Below are 24,175 nucleotides of genomic sequence, written 5' to 3' on the forward strand. Positions count from 1 at the left end.
GACACAGCTACCTCAATGTTCATAGCAGCACAATTCACATAGCTAGACTGTGGAACCAAACTAGATGCCCTTCAATAGATGAATGGATTAAAAATGTGGCATTTATAAACAATGGAATATTAAAAAAATAACAAAATCATGGCATTTGCAGGGAAATGGATGGCACTAGAGCAAATTATGCTAAGCTAAATTAGCCAATCCCTAAAAAACAAATACTGAATGTCTTCCCTGATACAAGAGAGGTGACTCAAAACAGAGTAGGAAGGAAGAGCATGAGAAGAAGATTACCACAAAACAAGGAAAAGAGGAGGGAGGGAAAGGGAGGGAGAAGGGGAATTGCACGGAAGACGGAAGGAGACCCTCATGGGTTCACAAAATACATATACAATGGTGTGAGGGGGGAAGGGTAGAAAAAAAAAGAGAGAGAGAGATAAGTGTCACAGTAGAATGGGTAGAGAATAGTGATGGGAGGGGAAGGCAGGGGTGGGAGGATAGGGAAGGCAGCAGAATAAAACTGACACTAGAATTGCTGTATGTATACACATGGATGTATAACCAATGTGATCCTGCAATCTGTACACGTGGAAAATGAGAATTCATACCCTATTTGAATCAAATATATGTCAATATCACTGTATTGTCTTGAGCAACTAATAAAAAAATAAAAAATAAAAATAAAAAATAAAGAAATAAATGTCTGGTATTGCCATGATGAAAGAGGCCTCACTCAACTTGGTGTCTCATCTATGTCTCGTCTCAGGGATTTGAAGGTGTTGAGAGCAAATCCAAACTGACATTTGTAACATTTGTGGCATCATAATTACACCAGTCTGAAAATTATGAACATTATTTTTTAATATGTGTATAAATAAATGTGTTAATAAATGTGTTAAGGAGTCACTGATATATCTAAAGGAACAAGAACACAGACTACAGAGGATATTGGTTTAACCTGCTTTATCCCCAGATTTTGGAACATTATCTGGAATATAGGACAGGTTTTATAAAAATGGTTGAAATTAATACTAAATGAACCAAAGACTATTAACCTCTGTTACCATGCCAGGAAAAGATTTCAGAAGAAAATTCTCATTCTCCATATGTGTATTTGTGGCTTTAATTACTTTACTTCTTCAAAATTGTGATTTTAAAAGTACCCACACATGCTCTAATTAAGATTTGCAATTTATTTTTATTTATTAAAGTGCTATCTATTCTTTTTTTTATTTCAACAGACTACATTTTTTTACTTCTTTAATTATGCTACTTGTGAAAAATATTCTGAAAATATTCAAAAAGTACCAAAACTTCTTATAAATTTAGTTTGCCCCTTATATAAAATACACTGCCTACATATATCTACTTTAAAGACTATTTGAAATAATACATGCTACCTATCTACCTATCTTATTTTTTGTCTTAATGACAACTGAAGAATATTATTTTAAATTCAAAATATCTTAATACTATGTGTGATATCATTCTGAACTATAATTTAATGCTGAAATTTAATGCATGTGCCATAAATTGAAATATCCTGTTAGATTTTTGACACATATTTCTTTGTTTTACAAATGTTGTTAATAATTTCCCCATATTCTCATCAGTATGAAAACAAGCAAATACATTCTGAATAAGGCAACTTTCAGAATTTGAAGTTTTTATGAAGTAAAATGATATATACTTCTCTAAACAGGAGTCTTTGGTATCTTTAAAAAAATTTTTTTGGTTGTAGATGGATACCATATGTTTATTTTATTTATTTGTTTTGAATATTTTTGTTGTAGATGAACACAATACTGTTACGTATTGAACACAGTGCCTCACACTTGTTAAGAAATTGCTCTATCACTGAATTACAATCCCAGTAAAAGTCCTTAGTATCTTTTAAAGAGTATAAAACACATATTAAACTATAGATCACATGTGTAATAATATTACTGAAGTTAAATGGGAAATAAGATAATCAAAGACCAAAACATAATTATTTTTAATTGGAAAAACCTGAATTTAAGAAAAACTGCAATTTTTTCAAGGCAAATATATGACAGCATATCAAATTTTCATGGTTTATTTTATTACTTATATAATACTGTTAAGAAATAATTAGTCAAAATATGGTAATTACTTCCAAAATTTGATCAGATATGAAAAAGCAAAGAAGGTACAGGCTATTTCCACTAGTTTAATAAACAATGCTAAAGTTTACTTGCTTTGGGAGCTTCAGAAGTTAATACAAAAAGTTCAAAATGTATGAGGTGTTTTTATTTGCTATTCTCTTGACAACTATTCGAATATGCTACTTTTCCTCCAAGGAAATCAGAGAGCTGGAGGACATTTTGTCCCACTATAGTGAAACCAGCCGCTATAAACCAGGGCTTAATGGGACCATATGAGCAGAAACTCTCTGGTCTTGACAAGAAATGTGCCTTGGGGGAATGAGCTGTGTGAGAAAACAGAATTGGAGAGAAGCTGAAATAACACTTAATTTGCTCAGAGGAATGCATTTCAGTGGCTGAGTGTACCCCTCCATGCCACCTTCTGACACTGTTTAGGAACCCTTGAGTCCTGAGTAGGTGGAACTCATCCACATCAAAGCCCTTTAGGGAGTCTGCCTATGATATTTTTTCAGCTACTCATATGAATAATGATAATCACAATACTAAGAAATAAATGCATACTATTGTATCAAGTTACAGAAAAGGCAAGTATTATTACAAGAATTATCATTTAGAAATGGATGGATTTATATGACTCTTCACTATCCAAATATTTTTTTACTTTTATAGATTTACAGGCCTAAATAGTTATTTTAAATATATGTTTGAAATGCTCAAATATTTTTATGACTACATTTAGATGGAAGACATAGTCTGAAAACCACATGTTCTTTTGAATTAATCACTGGGTGTTAAAATGATTAAATGATACAGTGATACAGTGAGTTGATGGACAGATATAAATTCAGTGAACTTTCAAAACACAAGTAAAAACTGTTTAGAATTTTTAAGAAATATTTGCATGCAAACAATCTAATTGTTTAAACAAGAAAAGAACACATTCTGCCTATATCATTTGTGTTTTTGTGTGAATAGTTGGATTGTAACCTCCTTAACTTTCTCATAAAATATTCAGTATAAGTTAGACTCAAAAATTTCTGAGCACATATAATTTGTAAGTGGGAAAACTTGCATTCTGTGTTTTTTACAATAGGCCAAGTGGTGAAAATGCTTGTTTTCCCCTGCTTAGGACTTTGCAGCCAGAAAGAGACAATTTATTCCCCAGAGTCATTCAAATTAATAGAGTAAACACTTATGAAAGGCTTTCATTTTTTGGCGTTGTTTCCTAAGCTAGAGACTGCCTTCCCAGGAGTGACCCCATTTGACAATGCTCTTTGCTGTGAATATGAGTAATTGTTGTAACCATATAGCTTGCACCAATAAAATACTTCTACTATCACACTTGTCCATTGATGTAAATGTATGAAATATCACATGTTAACATTCAGTTTCCTTTTATTTGTAAGTGTGTGTACTATGTTTCTGGGTCTTTGTGTGCATATTGTCCATTCCATACACTGATGGCTAAGATGCAAAGTTACTGATGCTATTTTGTCCGAGAAATGAATATTTATGCTATTATCTTAGTCTCCTAGGGTATAAATACATTATTAGAAATCAATTTTTTTTTCCTAGATTGGAAATTTTCTGCTACTTTTATTGAAAGAAGTATGCAAATCAACAAGTCATCACAACTAAAAAATAAAATAATAAATACAAAAATATATTTCTGGCAACCTGAAAAAAAAAGTGTATGTGGGTGTGTGGGTGGGGGTGTATCTCAACAAATTGTAAGCTAAGATTTGGCAACTGCTAGGGAAAGACAATAAAGGAAGCTCATTTTGTTGAATAAATTCTAGTGCCATTCTTGAGACAATCCATTTAAATGTAAGTGCTTTGGGGTTTTATTGTTTCTGCCTCTTTTATTTCCTGCAGCTAACCCTCTTGCCCACGGTACCCTTTTTTAGATCTTTTTATTGTAAGTAACAAAATCATGGAAACACTCTACATTAACACTTGGGAATTAGCCTTGGTTTCTTTCATTTGAGTTTTCCAATTGTTTCCCTCAAGTTTTTTGACAATTGAAGGAGAATAAAATCAATGACAAAAGTGCTAATGAATAAGACTCACTGCCCTTACTAATAAGATAATAATTCAAGACACTAATAATGGCAAATAGTGACCCAGTTTAAACTTAATACAAAAGAATAGGACTGCTAAATATTAATGCTTCTCTACATGATCATCTTTAAATGGTCAATTTTTAAATATAAAAAGTACAATAAACAGCCTAATCAGTTAATCAGTTTGTGAGGTAATTGTAGTGAAAGTTGGCCAATTAATGATTCTGTTTGCTCACAAAATATGCTATTAAATTTAGCTTCCCAACCCTCATTCCCAAATATTTACTATATGAATCCCTAAGAAAAATTTTAAACAAGTGGATGATAATATCAATCTATGAATCTAAATGTGATTACAGATATCTTTATGGTTTTTTTTTTTGAACTTTTTTTTTCTCTTTTTTTTTATTGGTTGTTCAAAACATTACATAGTTCTTGATATATCATATTTCACACTTTGATTCAAGTGGGTTATGAACTCCCATTTTTACCCCGTATACAGATTGCAGAATCACATCAGTTACACTTCCACTGATTTACATATTGACATACTCATGTCTGTTGTATTCTGCTGCCTTTCCTATCCTCTACTATCCCCCTCCCCTCCCTTCCCCTCTTCTCTCCCTACCCCCTCTACTGTAATTCATTTTTCCCCCTTGTATTATTTTTCCCTTTCCACTCACTTCTTCTTGTATGTAATTTTGTATAACCCTGAGGATCTCCTTCCATTTCCAAGCAATTTCCCTTCTCTCTCCCTGTCCCTCCCACCTCTCATCCCTGTTTAATGTTAGTCATCTTCTCATGCTCTTCTTCCCTACTCTGTTCTTAGTTACTCTCCTTATATCAAAGAAGACATTTGGCATTTGTTTTTTAGGGATTGGCTAGCTTCACTTAGCATAATCTGCTCTAATGCCATCCATTTCCCTCCAAATTCTATAATTTTGTCATTTTTTAATGCAGAGTAATACTCCATTGTGCATAAATGCCACATTTTTTTTAATCCATTCGTCTATTGAAGGGCACCTAGGTTGCTTCCACAGTCTTGCTATTGTGAATTGTACTACTATGAACATCGAAGTAGCAGTGTCCCTGTAGCATGCTGTTTTAGGTCTTTAGGGAATAGACCCAGAAGGGGAATAGCTGGATCAAATGGTGGTTCCATTCCCAGCTTTCCAAGAAATCTCCATACTGCTTTCCAAATTGGTTGCACCAATTTGCAGTCTCACCAACAATGTACAAGTGTACCCTTTTCCCTACATCCTCGCCAGAACTTGTTGTTGTTTGACTTCATAATGGCTGCCAATCTTACTGGAGTGAGATGATATCTTAGGGTGGTTTTGATTTGCATTTCTCTGACTGCTAGCGATGGTGAGCATTTTTTCATGTACTTGTTGATTGATTGTATGTCCTCCTCTGAGAAGTGTCTGTTCAGGTCCTTGGCCCATTTGTTGATTGGGTTATTTGTTATCTTATTGTCTAATTTTTTGAGTTCTTTATATACTCTGGATATTAGGGCTCTATCTGAAGTGTGAGGAGTAAAGATTTGCTCCCATGATGTAGGCTCCCTATTTACCTCTCTTATTGTTTCTTTTGCTGAGAAAAAACTTTTTAGTTTGAGCAAGTCCCATTTGTTGATTCTAGATATTAATTCTTGTGCTATGGGTGTCCTATTGAGGAATTTGGAGCCCGACCCCACAGTTGTAGGTCGTAGCCAACTTTTTCTTCTATCAGATGCCTTGTCTCTGGTTTGATATCAAGCTCCTTGATCCATTTTGAGTTAACTTTTGTGCATGGCGAGAGAAAGGGATTCAGTTTCATTTTGTTGCATATGGATTTCCAGTTTTCCCAGCACCATTTGTTGAAGATGCTATCCTTCCTCCATTGCATGCTTTTAGCCACTTTATCAAATATAAGATAGCTGTAGTTTTGTGGATTGGTTACTGTGTCCTCTATTCTGTACCATTGGTCCACCCGACTGTTTTGGTACCAGTACCTTGCTGTTTTTGTTACTATTGCTCTGTAGTATAGTTTGAAGTCTGGTATCGCTATACCACCTGATTCACACTTCCTGCTTAGCATTGTTTTTGCTATTCTGGGTCTTTTATTTTTCCATATGAATTTCATGATTGCTTTCTCTATTTCTACAAGAAATGCCATTGGGATTTTGATTGGCATTGCATTAAACCTATAGAGAACTTTGGGTAATATCGCCATTTTGATGATGTTAGTTCTGCCTATCCATGAACAGGGTATATTTTTCCATCTTCTAAGATCTTCTTCAATTTCTCTCTTTAGGGTTCTGTAGTTTTCATTGTATAAGTCTTTTACCTCTTTTGTTAGGTTGATTCCCAAGTATTTTATTATTTTTGAGGATATTGTGAATGGAGTGGTTGTCCTCATTTCCATTTCAGAGGGTTTGTCACTGATATACAGGAATGCCTTTGATTTATGTGTGTTGATTTTATATCCTGCCACTTTGCTGAATTCATTTATTAGCTCTAATAGTTTCTTTGTAGACCCTTTTGGGTCTGCTAGGTATAGAATCATGTCATCTGCAAATAGTGATAATTTAAATTCTTCTTTTCCTATTTTTATGCCTTTAATTTCTTTCGTCTGTCTAATTGCTCTGGCCAGTGTTTCGAGAACTATGTTGAACAGAAGTGGTGAGAGAGGGCATCCCTGTCTTGTTCCAGATTTTAGAGGGAATGCCTTCAATTTTTCTCCATTCAGAATGATGCTAGCCTGGGCCTTAGTGTAGATTGCTTTTACAATGTTGAGGTATGTTCCTGTTATCCCTATTTTTTCGAGAGTTTTGAACAAAAAGGGATGCTGTACTTTGTTGAATGCTTTTTCCGCATCTATCGAGATGATCATATGGTTCTTATTTTTAAGTCTATTGATGTGGTGAATAACATTTATTGATTTCTGTATATTGAACCAGCCTTGCATCCCAGGGATGAATCCTACTTGATCATGGTGTACAATTTTTTTGATATGATTTTGAATCCGATTCGCCAGAATTTTATTGAGGATTTTTGCGTCTAGGTTCATTAGAGATATAGGTCTGTAGTTTTCTTTCTTTGAAGTATCTTTGTCTGGTTTAGGAATCAGTGTGATGTTGGCCTCGTAGAATGAATTTGGAAGTTCTCCCTCTTTTTCTATTTCCTGAAATAGCTTGAAAAGTATTGGTATTAGTTCCTCTTTAAAGGTTTTGTAAAACTCTGCTGTATACCCATCCGGTCCTGGGCTTTTCTTAGTTGGTAATCTTTTGATGGTTTCTTCTATTTCCTCAATTGATATTGGTCTGTTTAGGTTGTCTATATCCTCCTGTCTCAATCTGGGCAGATCATATGACTTAAGAAATTTATCGATGCCTTCACTATCTTCTATTTTATTGGAGTATAAGGATTCAAAATAATTTCTGATTATCTTCTGTATTTCTGAAGTGTCTGTTGTGATATTGCCTTTTTCATCCCGTATGCTAGTAATTTGAGTTCTCTCTCTTCTTCTCTTCGTTAGCATGGCTAAGGGTCTGTCGATCTTATTTATTTTTTCAAAGAACCAACTTTTAGTTTTATCAATTTTTTCAATTGTTTCTTTTGTTTCGATTTCCGGGTGGGGTGGCCGTTCGCAGAGCGAGAGCAGGACCTCCCCGGGATGGCGGGTGCCGTCTGCGGGTTGGGGTGGGCTGCGCCGCTCTGGGCCGCTGGCCGCTTGCAGAAGCGGCTGGTGGCTGCGGGACTGGACCTCCGCGCCCGTGTGGCCGGCCAAGATCCACTTGTCTGGGACAAACTGACACTTCTAATAAACCTACCAATTCCCGGCAGGTCCCCTCTTAACGTAATTTTGCTAGAAGTTCCTCAGTAGGTAGACTGCCGCTGTTCCAATGGGTCTTTCTGATCCCGTTAATGTGGAGACATTGGAATCGCTGCTTCCTCGCCCGCGGCCATGTTGGATCCTCCTATCTTTATGTTTTTAAAAAGTCATTTAATTAAGACATTTGTTTTTGACAGTAAGCTTTGCAAAGTGTATTCTTATCTTCGTGGAGCTTTCTGATCTTGCAGATCAGGTAAACATTAAACAAATACAAAGTGATTATTTCATGACAATTAACTGTAAGAAATAAGTGAAAAGAATTAATTCTTCATATTCCCTCTAATACACATGTTAAAAAGTGTTGACAAGAATATATAAAGTGTGCTGGGTGCCGTGGCTCACACCTGTAATCCTAGTGGCTTTGGAGGATTGGGAGTTCAAAGCTAGCCTTAGCAACTTAGAGAGGCCCTAAGCAATTCATCGAGGCCCCATCTCTGAATAAATCATAAAAAAGCACCAGGGATGTGGCTCAGTGTTTAAGTGCCCTGAGTTCTGTCCCTGGTAACAAAAAAAAAAAAAAAAAAAAAAAAGAAAAGAAAGAAGAAGAAAAAAAAAGAATATGTAAATGATCACCAAAGGACATGAAGTGTAGGAAAAGAGGTAAACATGGGAGTTGGATAAAGGCACACATACATACTTAGACATAAGTAATAAGTTGTGTGTTCTGTAGAACAGTTTGGGGACTATAGTTCTCAAACCTGCCATATTATTTATGCATAACTAGAAGAGAGGAGTTCAAAGGCCCCACAAAAAAAGTAATGATAAAGAATGAGGAACAGTAATTATGTGGACTGATCAGTATGTATTGTGTAGGTCTGAGTGTATCACTATACCCCATAAATATGTATAACCCTACACATTAATGAAAAATTTAATTAAAGTTCTCAGAGATGGAAGTAAATGTTAACTTCTCTGACTTGGAAATTACATTTGAATATGTATTTTTGAATGATCACACTCTATCCTATAAATTTGTACAATTAATACTTTCTGGTGAAATAGTTAAAAGTTTCTCATCTATATCTGGAAATAAGATAAAAAAAAAGTAAAAAGGGAAGAAGAGCATGATTTGTTGGCAATGATGGAACTATGTTTTTTTTTTTTAATTTTCACTGTAATAGGTGGATATCCTCATAGCAATATTTTAATTTATGGTTTCAAACCCTTACAGTGTGAGGATGGTGGATGAATCTGTAATTATCCCCAAATAAAAACTTTGATTAAAATCAAAGTAAAGAGTTATTTGCAATTTGTATAACAATAATATTCTTTGTGGGCTTCTCCCAATTTTAATAAAAAGAATGATGATTAATAAATTTCAAAAAAATTGGAGTAGAGTTATTAGTGCAAATACAGTGTAAAAAAAATTGAGAATGAGAAAAGACTGAACCTGGGACACTGGCCCATTGAAGTCATTCTAGGGATCTTTATAGTTAGATTCTACAAAGCTATTTATTTATTTATTTATTTATTTATTTATTTTCCTGAATTTCAGGCAAGGATACTCATGGTTTGGAAGAGTATTAGAGAGCATGATAGAATCTACTCAAAATGGCCTATTCTGCTTTCTGTTGAGTTTTATACTTCTAGTCCCTTTACATTTTCTGATATAACATGCAACAAGACTTGCTTTGCTTATTTAATTTGGTTTACTACCAAAACACTTTAGAAAGTCAAGTTAATTTTTCAGATCTATCCAGTTCATTTCTAAGTGTATTTTTAAAGATATATGAATGACTTTTACTCTGTTCAACTTTTTGAGTGACAAAATGTCATCCAAATATTCTTCCTGTTCTTCTAATCAATATATCTAAAGAAATTTTAAAAAATTGGAGTAGAAAATCAAAATAAAAAATTCAATGTTGCCGGGGCAGAGTGACATCCACCTGAAATCTCAGCAACACAGGAGGCTGAAGTAGAAGGATAGGGAGTTCAATAGCCAGCCTCAACAATCTGGTGAGGCTCTAAGCAATTTAGCAAGATCCTGTCTCAAAATTAAAAAATAAATAAATAAAATCAACAATTCTCTGGAGAATTTTCCCATTTTGTTGTTAAAAAGAAAAACTTAAATAAACATATTTGCTTTGTTTGTTTATTTATTTATTTATTTATTTAGTGGAAGGAATACTTTGAAGAACACCTTTAGAGCAAATGGTAAAATTCCTGGGGACATTTTGAGTAATAATTACTCAAGATTATCCTGTTATGATAATTTTAGTTGTATCTTCAGCAATACACTTTCCAACTAAACTGAAATCACAAGGTAATTTTAGTATGGGAACAAGATCTAGAATCCATATCCTGAAAGAAAAATTATGAATAATTTTGTAAGAATTTCTTCAAATATATTTACTGTAAAATTTGTGCTTGTGAACACTCTCCACCTTTACATATAGATGTGCCATAAGTGAAATCACCCACATTAATTACAGAACAATGTATAATGCTGGTCTTCTAGAACCAGAAAGATGACAATCTAAACATTCTTAAAGCTTTTCTGGTAAAGCAACTTTACTCATTCTGAATAAAACTTGACAACCATCCCTTTCAGTGAAGAGGCACAAGAACACAAAAAGTAAAGAAAACCCGGGGCGGTAAGGAGAAGACATGGAAAGTTGAAAACCACCTACAGTCACATAAACAATCACATCGATGCTTTGGTTATCTGCAGCTGAGATGTGCAGCATCTTGACCAAGCAAGCTCAGAAAATGTGTCCTGCACTCTGATAAAGCAGTGGAATGGAATTAACATAAACTGATATCACCCAAAGGGCTACAGATCAATTAATGAAAATATCTGCTCAGTTTCTATGATTGTTCCAAGCTAGGTCCTATATGTAGAGATGAAGTCTTAAGATTTACAGCCACAAACCAATCATCACAGAGATTGACGCTTTTAATTTTTATTGCCTGCCTTGTCTGTGTAAATTCATTCTAAGAAAATAGCATTTAAAATGGTGCCACATTGATAGGGACTCTGTGGTCTAAACTTATCAGGATCCAAAAGCACATCTATTTAGATAAGAATGACTGTTATTTCAGATAAGTTCTGTAATAAGTTAACAACTACACCATGTGATCCAGCTGTCACCCTCCTTGGTATTTATTCAAATAGAATTGGAAACTTAGGTCCACTCAGAAACTAGCACACTAATATTTATAGCAACCTTATTCAAAAATGCTTGAATGTCAGTAAGAGAATGAATAATGAAGTGCAGCTCAGCCAGATAATGGTTGATTATTCAGGATCAAATATAAAAGCTATGATATCATGAAACACATGGAGAAGCCTTACATGATAATAAATGAAAGAAGCCTGTCTGCAAATACTATATACTGTGGGGTTCCAACTACGTGATGTGCCTGGGCAAAGGCAGAACAATAGAGACAATATAAAGATCAATGTCTGAAGGGGTTAGGGTTAGGGAGAATTGGGTAGACAAAATAAACAGGATTTTAGGGCAACAATATTACCATATTGTGGCTATATCTCATTATACAGTTATTAAAATGCATAGAATGCACAAAACAAAAATGAGCAGTGATGTAAACTATGGATTTTCCTAAAATGTAAGCTTCAGGCAGGTAATGACATGTCGATATAGGTTCATCCATGGTAACAAATACACCAGCTCACTGGAGTTCTTGTAAATGGGAGAAGCTCTGCACATATGGGGACAGGGAATAGAAGAAATCTTGTATCTCTGCTCAATCCCCCTAGGAATCTTGCTACTACAAAACTATTTTTAAAAGTGTGAAGTGACCCCAGGAATGGAGGGGCACACCTATAATCCCAGCAGCTGCAGAGGTTGAGGCTGGAGGATCCTGAGTTCAAAGCCAGATTCAGCAACACTGAGACGATAAGCAACTCAGACCTTGTCTCCAAATAAAAGACAAAGTAGTTCTGGGGATGTGGCTCAGTGGTTGAGTGCCCCTGAGTTCAATCCCTAGAACCTGGAGTCTGAAGTAACCAGAAGAGAAACTTAGTCCATTAGTAAAGAATATACAAAATAATAATCTTCAGCTTTTGATTTTGTTTAACTTGAAATCTGTTTGAAGCACCTGGGACAGAGCATGCCAGCTACATTGACTTCTGCAGGGTACCGATCAGGTTGATGTGTCTGCAGTATATCTCTGTTTTACACACTTTGTTCCAACACCAACAGAATATCAATTGTTTTAAGTGGATTTAGCAGAAAGACAGGCTTGACATGGACATTGAAAGTTAGTTAATGAAGAACACTGAACTCAGAGTGGTAGAATGTTAATTAACCATCCTCATTTTCTTTTTGATAGTAAACTTTTATACCTCAAGTAAGTATGTTCATACATTAGATTTACTGGGCCTCAATAGGATATGAATAAAAATAGCTTTATTGTTTTTGGAATTCAAAAGTTTATTGTGATTTATGGCTCCAGATATGGTTACTGAGCATCTATAGTTTTCTTACACTTAAAAGAATCTCTTAGGCTTTTCTCTTATAAAGAAAACCAGAAGAGTAGAATCATATGACACTTGTGCCATTATGTTTTTATTATTATTATTTTAATTATTAAAAGTCTTAGTATCCTTTATAAAGCAGAGGAAAGATCAAATCTTCATACATACCCCAAATTGCCACTTGTTGTGTTTAAGTGCAAATTTGGATGCTATACCTGGATGATACTAGATTTCTTAGACCAATGCAAAATGCATTCTTAATGTGTTATGTCTTTTTAATTTATCTTGATTATCTGAGAAATCAGGAAGAAATAATGCACAGTATGCATTTTGAATATTATGGCCAACCTCTCTGTCATGAAATACAGAGTTATGAAAAGAAAAATATTCCAAACACTCTGAGTGAAGGATATGCTTTCCTGGAATGTTTCCAATCAAAGGCTTTTATCATGTGAGAAGTTTATGTAGCAACTGAGCAAAAACATGTTTTCTCATGAGTTATTTGTAGTTATTGATCCTTTCTACATGTTTGATTTTGTTCTGATGTATTAAATATTTCTCCTCTTCAATTACAATGAATCTCTTCAGGAATTCTATCAGTTTGGTGTTTTTTTCTGTTTTGTTGCTAAAAATGATCACGACTGGAGTGATTCTTCAATCAGCACATATACACTGAGGGAGACTTCTGAGTGTTTGCTTGCAGCTCTGCCTTCTTGTTTATGAAGAACAGGATTAATTAGTGGGTTTTGTATATCTTTTATAGATAATTATTTTTATCTTAAATCAGATATTCCTGGCATGTGAGGATGCCAGAGTATAAAGTTTATGTGAATGTTAGGCTAAAAAGGAAATACGCACTGTCAAAAATCAGCAACTAGACATGAAAACAATGTTATGGAACAGTATCAGTCTTCATTATCAGTACCTCTTTTTTGGCAAACATTTACTAGATCAGGTAGAAAAATATAAAACTATGAGAATGTGCTTATAATTTGTATTCAAATGAATAAGTAAAAATTTACACATGTACTTCTATGGTGACAAAAGGTAAACATATCATCTGATTTTGAAAAATCCTAAGGTTGAATGGATTTAGTTATATTGCAGCCAACAAATGTTCCTAAAACATAAAAATAGTGATATTAATTAACAAGTCAAGACTTAAATGTTCAAAATACTTCATTTGGGTTGGTTGTTTTGCTCTATCAACACAATATATTCTATTGTTTTCCAAAATAAAAAGAAATAATTTTAGAAAAATATAAGCATAATATTGTCATGAGTTCATTCTGCTTCCCTGTGTGAGAAGGGTGCACATTGTAATTGTAAAGTAATGTTAATGAATGTGTTTTGACTAAAGCTCTGGGCTGACCATTTTTGAGCAAAAAAAAAATATATGTTATTTTAAAAAGTTGTTGAGGTTAAAATGACTTGCTCCAGAAATTATAAGAATAATTGGCAGAATTATTCATAGAAAGAAAATTAACCTTTGTTGGAAAAAATAAAGGAACTTGAATGGCCTCATTGTGGAGGAAAGGGAAAGTGCCTTTGCTATTATCTTCACAAGAGGGATTTAGATAAATAAGAATTAAATTTCTCTGTAAAATGATGCAAGAGGAATTTTCGGTTTGACAGGTAATGGTTTAAAATTCAAGTAGATGTCATGAGGGAACACATAAGAAGGCAGAGGAGTGTGGCTAGGGTAGGTAGGCAGGGTGGTTGGAGGGTGACAGAGTCACACTGGGTATAGAGATCCCTTCCTTTCTGTGAAATCCTGACTACCCAGATGCTAGATACAGTGGTGCAGGCTCTCAGTTTAAAGCTAATTTCTTCCTGTGTTGTGATGCCCTCTTTTACTGCTAGAGGTTTGATAATGACTTGTCACATACAACAATTTTTTTTTTCAGAGATATTCTGGCCAATGAAGGAATTAAAATTTGGTCCAGGGTTCTACTACTATTCACTAACAGCCGGAATGGACATCTGTGAACATCTGTGCTCAGGCTGCTGATGGAGATTCTACTGACCTGAGGAACAGAGAAAAACAACCAACTTCCTCAGGGCCAATAAAACCCTTTCCCCAAAGACACCCAAAGACAGGCATACAAACCACAGAGGCTGCAGGCTAACAACATCTGAGATGGTTTCTAGAGGTCTTAGCAATCTACAAATATTTATGACGTTTATGAAGATTTAATTCTGTATCAATGAAGAATAGGATTTTTCTATTTTCTGGTAAAATATTTAAAGGTATTAGTAGTTTCAAGAGAGAAAGAACTTACCAAAATGCAATACACACATACACATGCATGCATATATAATATATATATTTATACTGTGTGATCAGTTAATTAGCACATTTGTAATGGAATTACATATATATGGATATGGATATGTGCTCATTAATAATTTAAAATGAGCACATATGTGAAATAGTGTTACATTTTCAGAGATGCTTCATGTAAGGACAATGATTTATTTTCACAAGCCCAGTCCAGGCATGGCCTTAATGATCCTCATGCACTTTCAATTTAAGTTTTCGGGAAATTAATCACTTTAAACCATTTTATGTGCTGAAATAACTTGGAATTTTATTATGTAATTATTGGGCATGGCAGGGTAAAGTTGTTTTAGCACTTTGATGGCTCTCAGGTGTGTAATAGATTGCAGCTCTGTGTGGCAGATCTAACTAGAAATCCTGCCATGTTTCTTTATCTTGTCAGTGTAGGTATTCCTTATAAAATCCTTAGAGAATGTAAGAGAGCTTGGGTGACAGCATGAACCATTTTCAATAATCAGGTTTATTGATCTGTGCATATAATAACTATAATCTGTAGTATAAGGATGATGTTAAAGTCTCCCCTCTTCAAGTTGGAGACATTGTTTGTGGAAAATAAATGAGTAGAAAAAATTAGTTAAATTGATTGAGATTATTTTAATAAGAATATAAAGTATATATGTAATAGTTTTCAAACTTGAATAAAATAATGTTGGCTATGGAAAAATAAATTTTAATACTGAAGTTGCAATCATCATTAATTTTTAAAACATAATAAGATTGAATGATGTGTATGCTGCAATGATTTCTTGTTACATATAGGATTCATAGTAAATAAAACATAATTGATCACAAGTGTTTTCAATTGTTCTTTTTTTTATTTTTTCAAACCTATGTATTGTTTCATATCTCATCATTTTAACTTATTAGTAATGACAGCTAACTGATGAGTAGCAAAGAGTTTAAGCAGAAGCTAATATTTTAAGGATATATGTCAATGAGAGTAAAATCTGTAATAGAAGCTGATTTCTAAGACAATGAATAGCTGAAGAGAAGAAAAATATTTCGAAATTCAATGAAGTTTACACTCTTTGTGTTTTAAGTAGTATTCTTAGTAGTGTTCAGCCTTGGAAATAATAATCCATTGTACTGATTGATCAGTCCCATTGTGAAGTACAGAATATAATTATGAACAGAAGGATGCTAGGGATAGTAACCCTAAATCAAAATGTTTTCCATGAGCATTTGATGTCTAAAGGGCTATTTAGGGGAAATCATCAATGTTTTTCTTAAAGTTACATTTATACAAATTGTCTTCTGTTTTCCATTTTTCTGCATATTTATAAAATTGTTTCAGTTGTAAATGGCTAATATTCTACACTCAATAATAATGTGATTAATGATTCAAAAGCAATCAATATTTAAAACAACTGACATGAAGATAAAGCAGTGGTATGCAGATTTAAAAATTACTTTAGTGGTGAAATGAGAAACTATAATAGCCTTGAGGAATTTTACTTTTTTGGTCTTCTGATATATCATGCTTCCTCTGAATATTAAATGATTGTTGAAAGTCATTCAGCCATATCTCTTTATCACTAGTAAAGCATCTTAACCCAAAAGACAGTTGTTAATAGTGGATACAGAAATGTCCTCAGTGAGCAAAGTCATGGAGGACAATAAACCAGCAGAAGCAGGAGAAAGCAATGAGGTCACTGGCAAGGCAGATCTGTGTGCAGTGGAGTGGACAGAAAGGAAATAGGGAGACATGGAAGAGAAGATGAAGGGCAAAACATTAATGCGTACAGACATGCAAACATTAATGGCTAATGTGCAATAAAATTTTAAGATGGGGGTCTCCCCATCTTAAAGGTATTGATTTTTGTATTTTTATTACAGGACAGAAGACACCAAAATTGCATTACCAGTACTTATGTCATTTAAATATCCACACTTTGCTTGAAGGAAATAAAAAATTAATGATAGACATTATTCCACCCGGTACTTAAGTCATTCTTTACTCAAAAGTTATGAATTAAGAATATATATAATTTTTTCAGACAATATTTTTTTCAGTAGTGACCTCGATGAATAAATTCATTTGGCTCTACAACTAGACCTTTGTTTCCAGAATATTATTACAGTTAAAATGGGTCTTGTTTTTTTTTTTTTCCTAATTTTATGGTAAAGCTATTGGTTCAAATTTTAGAATCTAAATATATGTAACTATATGAAGTCATCAGCATCACTACCAATAAAATACATGCAGTAAAAAGAACTATGTGTCACTGGGTGTACACTGCACTGGGTTTCATAAATATATTGCGTCGTTGGATTAACATTTTTCTGCATATGTTAGAAGATTGCTTCCTTCTATTTCTTTGCATATATTTTATATTTTTTAACATAAATGTCATTGATCTGAAACTAAACCAGGTATACTATGTTTTCTTTTGTTTAGACACAACCTTTGACAAGTGAATCAAATGTATAACACATTTATGCTTTCAAGCAAATGAGTATAGTTTATCCATAACTCTTTTTTCCATTATATCATCACAGAATAATTGTCAATTGTCTAGAAAAAATATGTTGTACAGTAATGATATCACATGACATATAGTCTCATAGTTGATGGCAATATGCAGAACTGTGTTATTTCATTGTCTATATAAGTAAAAGTAGTTATTTGATATTACTAATGATTCATCAAGAGACAAATATTCTACCATTTTTCTTACTGGTATTATGATTATTTGATTAAAATGTTAACAAAAACTGCAGATGAGTTATTAATAGTAACTGCTATTATTTTCTACTAAATATTGAAATTTGTTTTTTAGTTTTAAACAATAACAATAAAATGAAGAAATAAAACCGGTATCCATGTTAATGCAAAGTTCCAAAAACTTATTCACAAAAATGTTCTATTTCAACTATTTCCATCAAAACATTCCCACTATTTTGTGTATCAAAATGTGTTTAAAAACTATTTTAAGCTAAAAGGCATAAATCCTCTTAATTGGAGCATCTCTGATGTCTAGAGAGTAACTTGTCTAGATTGAAATGTTTTTGTAACCTTGTTCTGATAAGTATATTGGCCATCACTGAGCATTTTAAATTGACATACTATAAGACAAGCTCTCACCTTTTCTTTTTTACTCCTGTCAAGCCTCATTAGGGGATGTATTCATATTGTGTAACATCCTACCAATCAAATCCTCTACCTTGGAGGAAAACTAGAGTCCTGGGAAAGAGAGTTCTGCTTGTTGGCCATTTGACCTGACACTCTCACCTTTAAAGCAAGTTCAAAAATAACTGCCTTGCTATTCTCAAAGTGTTTCAGTAAGCACCAAGTGATAACCATATATATATATATATATATTTACATGTATACATATACATGTAAACATATGTATATATGTAAATATGTGTGTGTGTGTGTGTGTGTGTGTGTGTGTGTGTAAGCATTTTATGGCCAATGTATATTGATAAAAGGCAAGGATACATTTTTAGAAAATTAACTCCCTAGAGACTCAACTTATCCATAATCATACAGTGTAGTAAATTTCTCTTTCTACTTGAGTTCATCACTGCAGCTTTTGAATTATAAAATTACTGATTTTCTTAATATGTACTTTTTAAATAGTAAACCATGTATGTATTGAAATAGTATATATTTCTCATATAGGTAATCTAACTCAATTTTACCAATTATTTCTCATAAAATATTCACTTGATGTCCATTCTCAAGTATATAAGAAAATACATATTTAGTATCTATAAATAACATAAATGTCTTCTATCTGAATTATTTGTCATTAAAAGAAAAACAAATGGGGTTACTAGATACATATCCTAACTTACTCATCTTACTAGACAGGTTGTAAAGGTTTTTCTCAATCTATAATGTGCAATCCAGGGTAAACAAGTGACTATTGAGTTTCTGTCATGAAAAGGGCTTGCATGGTAAAACCCTTAATGGCTTAATCTGAAATTGCCAAATGACTGTTCTTTATATCACTTAGTACATCACAAAACTCACGCTCTTCCTTCAGAGACACTCATTGTGCTGCCCATTTGGCAATACATAAATGTCAGGACTTTTTAGAAATGTGAAATTGAATAACTTCAACTGGCCTTTCAATGAACTGCTACTTAAAGCTTTTCCTGAATCATTCTCAGAATTTTTTACATGTCAACGTGTTTGAAGGGATTATACTCCTATGATTGAATGCATTTTCTTTTCCTGTTTCTTTAACACTTTTTCCATGTGTCTGTGTATTTAGAAGCATGACCATCTTTAATAATTTGAAAATAATATTTCTAATGTGGAACTACTACATATTTACTTCAGGTGTTGTTTGTACATTTTAAAATAAATTTCTATAGATTGAAATTTAAAATGAAAATGGAAGGAGAGTATACAAATGAGGAAATTCTCTCTTTTAAAACAGAATTTAGCTTTTCATGAGTGATTAGTTAATGAATTACAAGATTATCCCTTGTGGCAAGTCACTTAATTTTTTTATTTATTTTTTGCTTTTAATTTGGTTTCATTCCTGAAAAAGATTATTTCCACATGAAATGTGCATATTTCATTCTTATCCTGCATGAAATTAGAGATACCATAAAGGATGGGTGAGCTTTACATTAAAGAAAATTAGCTTTAAAGCTAAGCTTCTTTAACAAAAAAAATATATATTAAATATTTTCTGCAAAACAGCAAATAAATTCAGACAGCAATGCTTTTTATTTTTTGGTAACACACTATACAGGTTTAACTAGGAACAAGAATTCTAAACATCAGTCAAATGAAAACATGAAACCTCCTGTCCCTAACTACATCTCTGAAGCAAATTTTGTTCAGTCTCCTGGTTGGGGGGAGTAGGGAAGACATTGGGTCCTGTTTCACAGTCCTATAAAGAATTAGTGAAAGGAAGTGGAGGCTTTACAGTGGTGGAAAGGGAGGTGTTTTGAGTAAGAGAGTCTGGACCTGAATTAAAAGCCAATTTTAGTTAGTAATACAATGTAAGAGCCTAAATGTGAACATGTATTGGTGAGAAATCCTTAAGACTTCAGAGATCCAGGCAGGTTGAAAATATATGTACAGAACCAGAAAAATTATAAAATCGGTGCAGGGTGGGGGGGGGGCAGAAAAAAGAAGAAAAAAGAAAAAAGTTTGGCTGGTAACATAAAGTAATTTTCATTTATATGTGGGTGCAGACTACAGGCAGAAGTTTGGTGAGCCCTTACAATGGACTATAACATTCTTCCATCATTTTATATAATACAACACAGAGAAAGAAGAGAATTTATTATCCTCACTTTACAATAGTGTTCTCAAGCAAGGCAGCAGGAATCTACAACTCAGCTGTCCCTAGCCTTAAGTACAATTCAATTTCCAGTGGCAGGTCTGTGTTTCCATCAAGATGGTTGCAGCAGGTTTTCCCTGAGCTGGGCAGGAATGCCTGAAGACTGCATGTATGATGCATGAGAGTGGAGAAAAAGGGGCAGACGAATGGGAAATGTGAACTCAACAAAGCAGTATGGACACAAGTGAAGTGTTTCTTGGGTAGCCCCAGCAAGAGGTTGCAATGGGAAACTTGGCAAATGTCTGATTTCAAGAGCCAGCAGATAGCAAAAAGAGCTACAAAAAGAGAGTCGTACTTAATGTAGTCATATAAATATACTCATTGTTTCATAATGCCTCAGGCATTTGAAATATGTTCCTTTACATTTCCAATCGTCTTTTATTTCAAAGATTACAAAATTGAAATTCATAAGAAATTCTCCAGAATTATTATCATATGATACATAGCAACCATGGTATGTCTATTACAAAAGCTTTTTGAAGAATATGTTTATTTAATACAGATTGATTTGTTGATATTTAAGAATATGGAGGATGATATACAATTTCTGCATGAAGGTATTTGATTCCATAAAATGCTATATTATAATAAGGCAAAAATTTTAATTATTTTAACAATTAATTATTTCTCATTCATATCAAGGTCCATGAATATATTTATGTCTCAAATGTATATTTCCACTGGATGATACAGGGACCCAGACTCCTTCAGATCCTCCAAATGCACTGTATTTAGAAAGCAGGTGGACAAAGAAATCTTAAAATGGCATACTTAATTCATAAATTTCAAGACATGGAAATGTTAAACATCACTTTACCCACTTACCTTTTATGAGACCTATAGCCCACATATTAAAAAGTTTGATGCAATGCCTGGCCAAAGGCAAATATTGTATTTCATAGAAATGAGAAGGTGAATCTTTAGGGATGGCTAATTAACTTTGGTTCAATTATGTGGTGTCTGTAGTACATATTTCCACTTACATTGTTTCACTTAATACTTAGAACAAATCTGAAGTAGATTTAGAAAGTTAGATATTTTGCTTTCACATCACTAGGGAAAAGTCCACAATCCAGTGCTTTATTTCCCTAGCAGATATCTCTGTAATTTAGTACAATTAAATTCTTGTAGAGCATGTTGATTATTCTTTCTTCGTAGCATATCTGTCCTTGACATAAAATATATTTTATTCTCTTTAACCTTCAAATTCCAGATATTTTTACACATGTAGTTTTGCTTTCAGTATACAATCTAGTGTAATTAAAATAGTTAGCATTGACCTCAAATCATTATAAGGTGTGATCATTAGAAGAATACCATTTGTGATAAAATGCATTTCACAATAATGGTCAAAATAGAAAGAGTATAGATGACGGATTTGTTTACAGTATTTGAATCTAGTTCAATGTAACACATACATACCACTAATAATTGTATAACTTATAAGTTTGTGACAACTATATAACTTTTAAATTGGCTACTTATCTCTTTCAGCAATACTTTATGTAGAATTTAACTATATCTTGAATTTTATTAAAGCATAACATGTGATGTGAGAAAACGGGAAGACAGTAGTCTACTATGAAAACTATAAAATATTTTCTACTCTCCTGTTTGGAAGCTTATTGCAAGAGGTTCAGAGCCTAAGACCTATAAAAGCACCTACTTCCTCTGACAGTGCCCTGCCTTCTCTGTCGTCTCTGGAAGGCACTCCCTCTGTTCTTATAAACACTTTGCAATGGCTCTGTCAATTATTCTTAATCTGTCATCTATGATTAGTCTCTGCAAGACTTGTAATCCAGAAAATCCCCATCTCATCCATCATATCTCCACATATGGGACGTCTTTTCTAATGCACTGAATGATTCTTATCCACAAATTCTGGGGGACAATGTGAAAAAACACTAAGAGAAGCAACATTATGCCCCCTGCATGTTATGAATCTAAATAAGCATTTAGACTTCACAACAACCATTCTTTAAGTGATCACGCTGGATACAAAGCATTCAGCAAACAATGAAGCATAAAGATCCTTAGATAGGTACATTCTCAATCTGTGCAACAGAAGACATAGGCAATAGCTCAGGATTTCAGAGTTTGATGTATTTAGGGCTGTGGATTCAGTGACGCACCTATATCACATGGAGGCTGTCCCCCAGAAAAACTGTTGCCTACATCCTCTAAGGTGAGCCCTTTTCCTTGGAAGGCCCCTTAGAGGGCCTACATATCTGCTCCCACCCACCACGTTTGGCCTTTTACCCACAGACGTCTTTTGTTTCTAGCCATACTAGAAAAAAGAATTTATTGAAGCCATCCTAAAATGAAAAGGTTGTTTGAATTTAAGGGTGTTTGTGGTAGCTCAGAGTGAGTCATTTCTGCAGACAGGGCAAAAATGGCCAAACTAAAGGGCTTTTAATACTGGCCTTTAGTATTTAAATTTGTAAGTATTTGGACATTTGTCGACCCTTTTTTCCTTTATTTGGCATATTTTATCTGAGATTTTTCATATTTCAAGTCAGTACTTGAAGACTGTATTTTGACCAGGTTTTGGCTGTTGTTCATCACAAAAGGCTCAGGTTACCTGTGAAGGAAATGGAGGACCTGCTTAGCTTCACCCAAGCCTTCAATGCTAGAAGATGTGTTTTCTATGGCTGCTATAATGAATTACTACATACCTAATGACTAAAAAATAAAAAGCCTGAAGATTATTTACTTACCGTTTTCTTATTTTAATAATACCCACTGACTAGGTTCAGGGTGCTAGCAGGGCTATTTTTCTTTGGGGAGCGTCTGGAAAAATATCCCTTTTCTTGCTATTTCCAGCTTCTGAAGGGTCCACACATTCCCTGGCTTTAGACCCTTCCCATCTATAAAGACAGCAGTGTCCTGTCGTGGAGCATTGGTTACCTCACATCATACCACTTGAAACCTTCTGTTTTCCTCAATAGAGGGTCTTGTGATTACCTTGGGCCCACCTGGATAATCTCCCTGTCTTCAAGCCAGCAGATTAACAACTTCAATCCAATCCTCTGCTTTAATTACCTTTGCCCTGCAAGCTGAACTTCTCTGGGGAGGGGTGACATTATTCTGACTACTGCACTAAGACAATCCAATAACCTAGACACTTTAAGCTCTTGTCATAAACAAAAATAACTTCTCACCAGCCTTGCAGGGAAGATCCTCCCGTCTTCACTGGCTCCGCAGGGCTTTAGGATCTGACCATTACCTGTTGGCAAATCTCTAACAGAGCTATAAAACTGGTACCATTTCTCAAGTCTCCAACTTTTGTAAAACTCTCAGGATAAAAAATCTGAGCTGCTATCAATACAAATCTTCTAGGCTTCAGGTGTATAACCCAAATCTGATGCAGGACTCTCATTCCATGGGTGTCCTCTCCTTTACCCTGGAAAATAGGATCCAAACACATAAAATGACAAGGGTCTCATCAACCACAGAAAACAGGAGATGAGATATGACACTATCGTACTCACAGACTCTTCTTATAACTCCTCTACCACATGAGCCAAGCCATATCACAGATGAAAATCACAATATAAACACTGATGTGGTTAATGGCTCTGATACAAAGTTATTTCTGTCAGGTTTTCTATCAAGCTCGTAAATGAAAAATTCAAAGGATCAAAAATAAAGGTAATATGAATAAGCACAGTTCCCCAATGATGTTTTATTCCAAGAGACCCACATTTAAGTGTCAATCTTCACACAGGCACTTTCCACCATCACTTTTAGCAAGGGTCCCAGCAGCTCCTAAGAGTCGGTTCCATTACCACGTATTTCAAAGCACCACAGTTCACATAACTGTTGGTCAAGTCCTGCCACCTTTCTATATTCTATTTTCTCACTTAATATTTGCTTTTCTTTCGATTTTCTCAATAAAACCTTTCCCATCTTCATGTGTATTCACAAGCAGATGGGAAATTTTCCCTACCTTATTTTCCCTCAATTATGTTTATCAGACATTGGGCAATTTTGTCTGTAGGACATTCATTTTTGCATAGGAT

The sequence above is a fragment of the Spermophilus citellus genome (genome assembly GCF_964194105.1).
Source record: "Spermophilus citellus genome assembly, chromosome: 8".
Taxonomy (NCBI): Eukaryota; Metazoa; Chordata; class Mammalia; order Rodentia; family Sciuridae; genus Spermophilus; species Spermophilus citellus.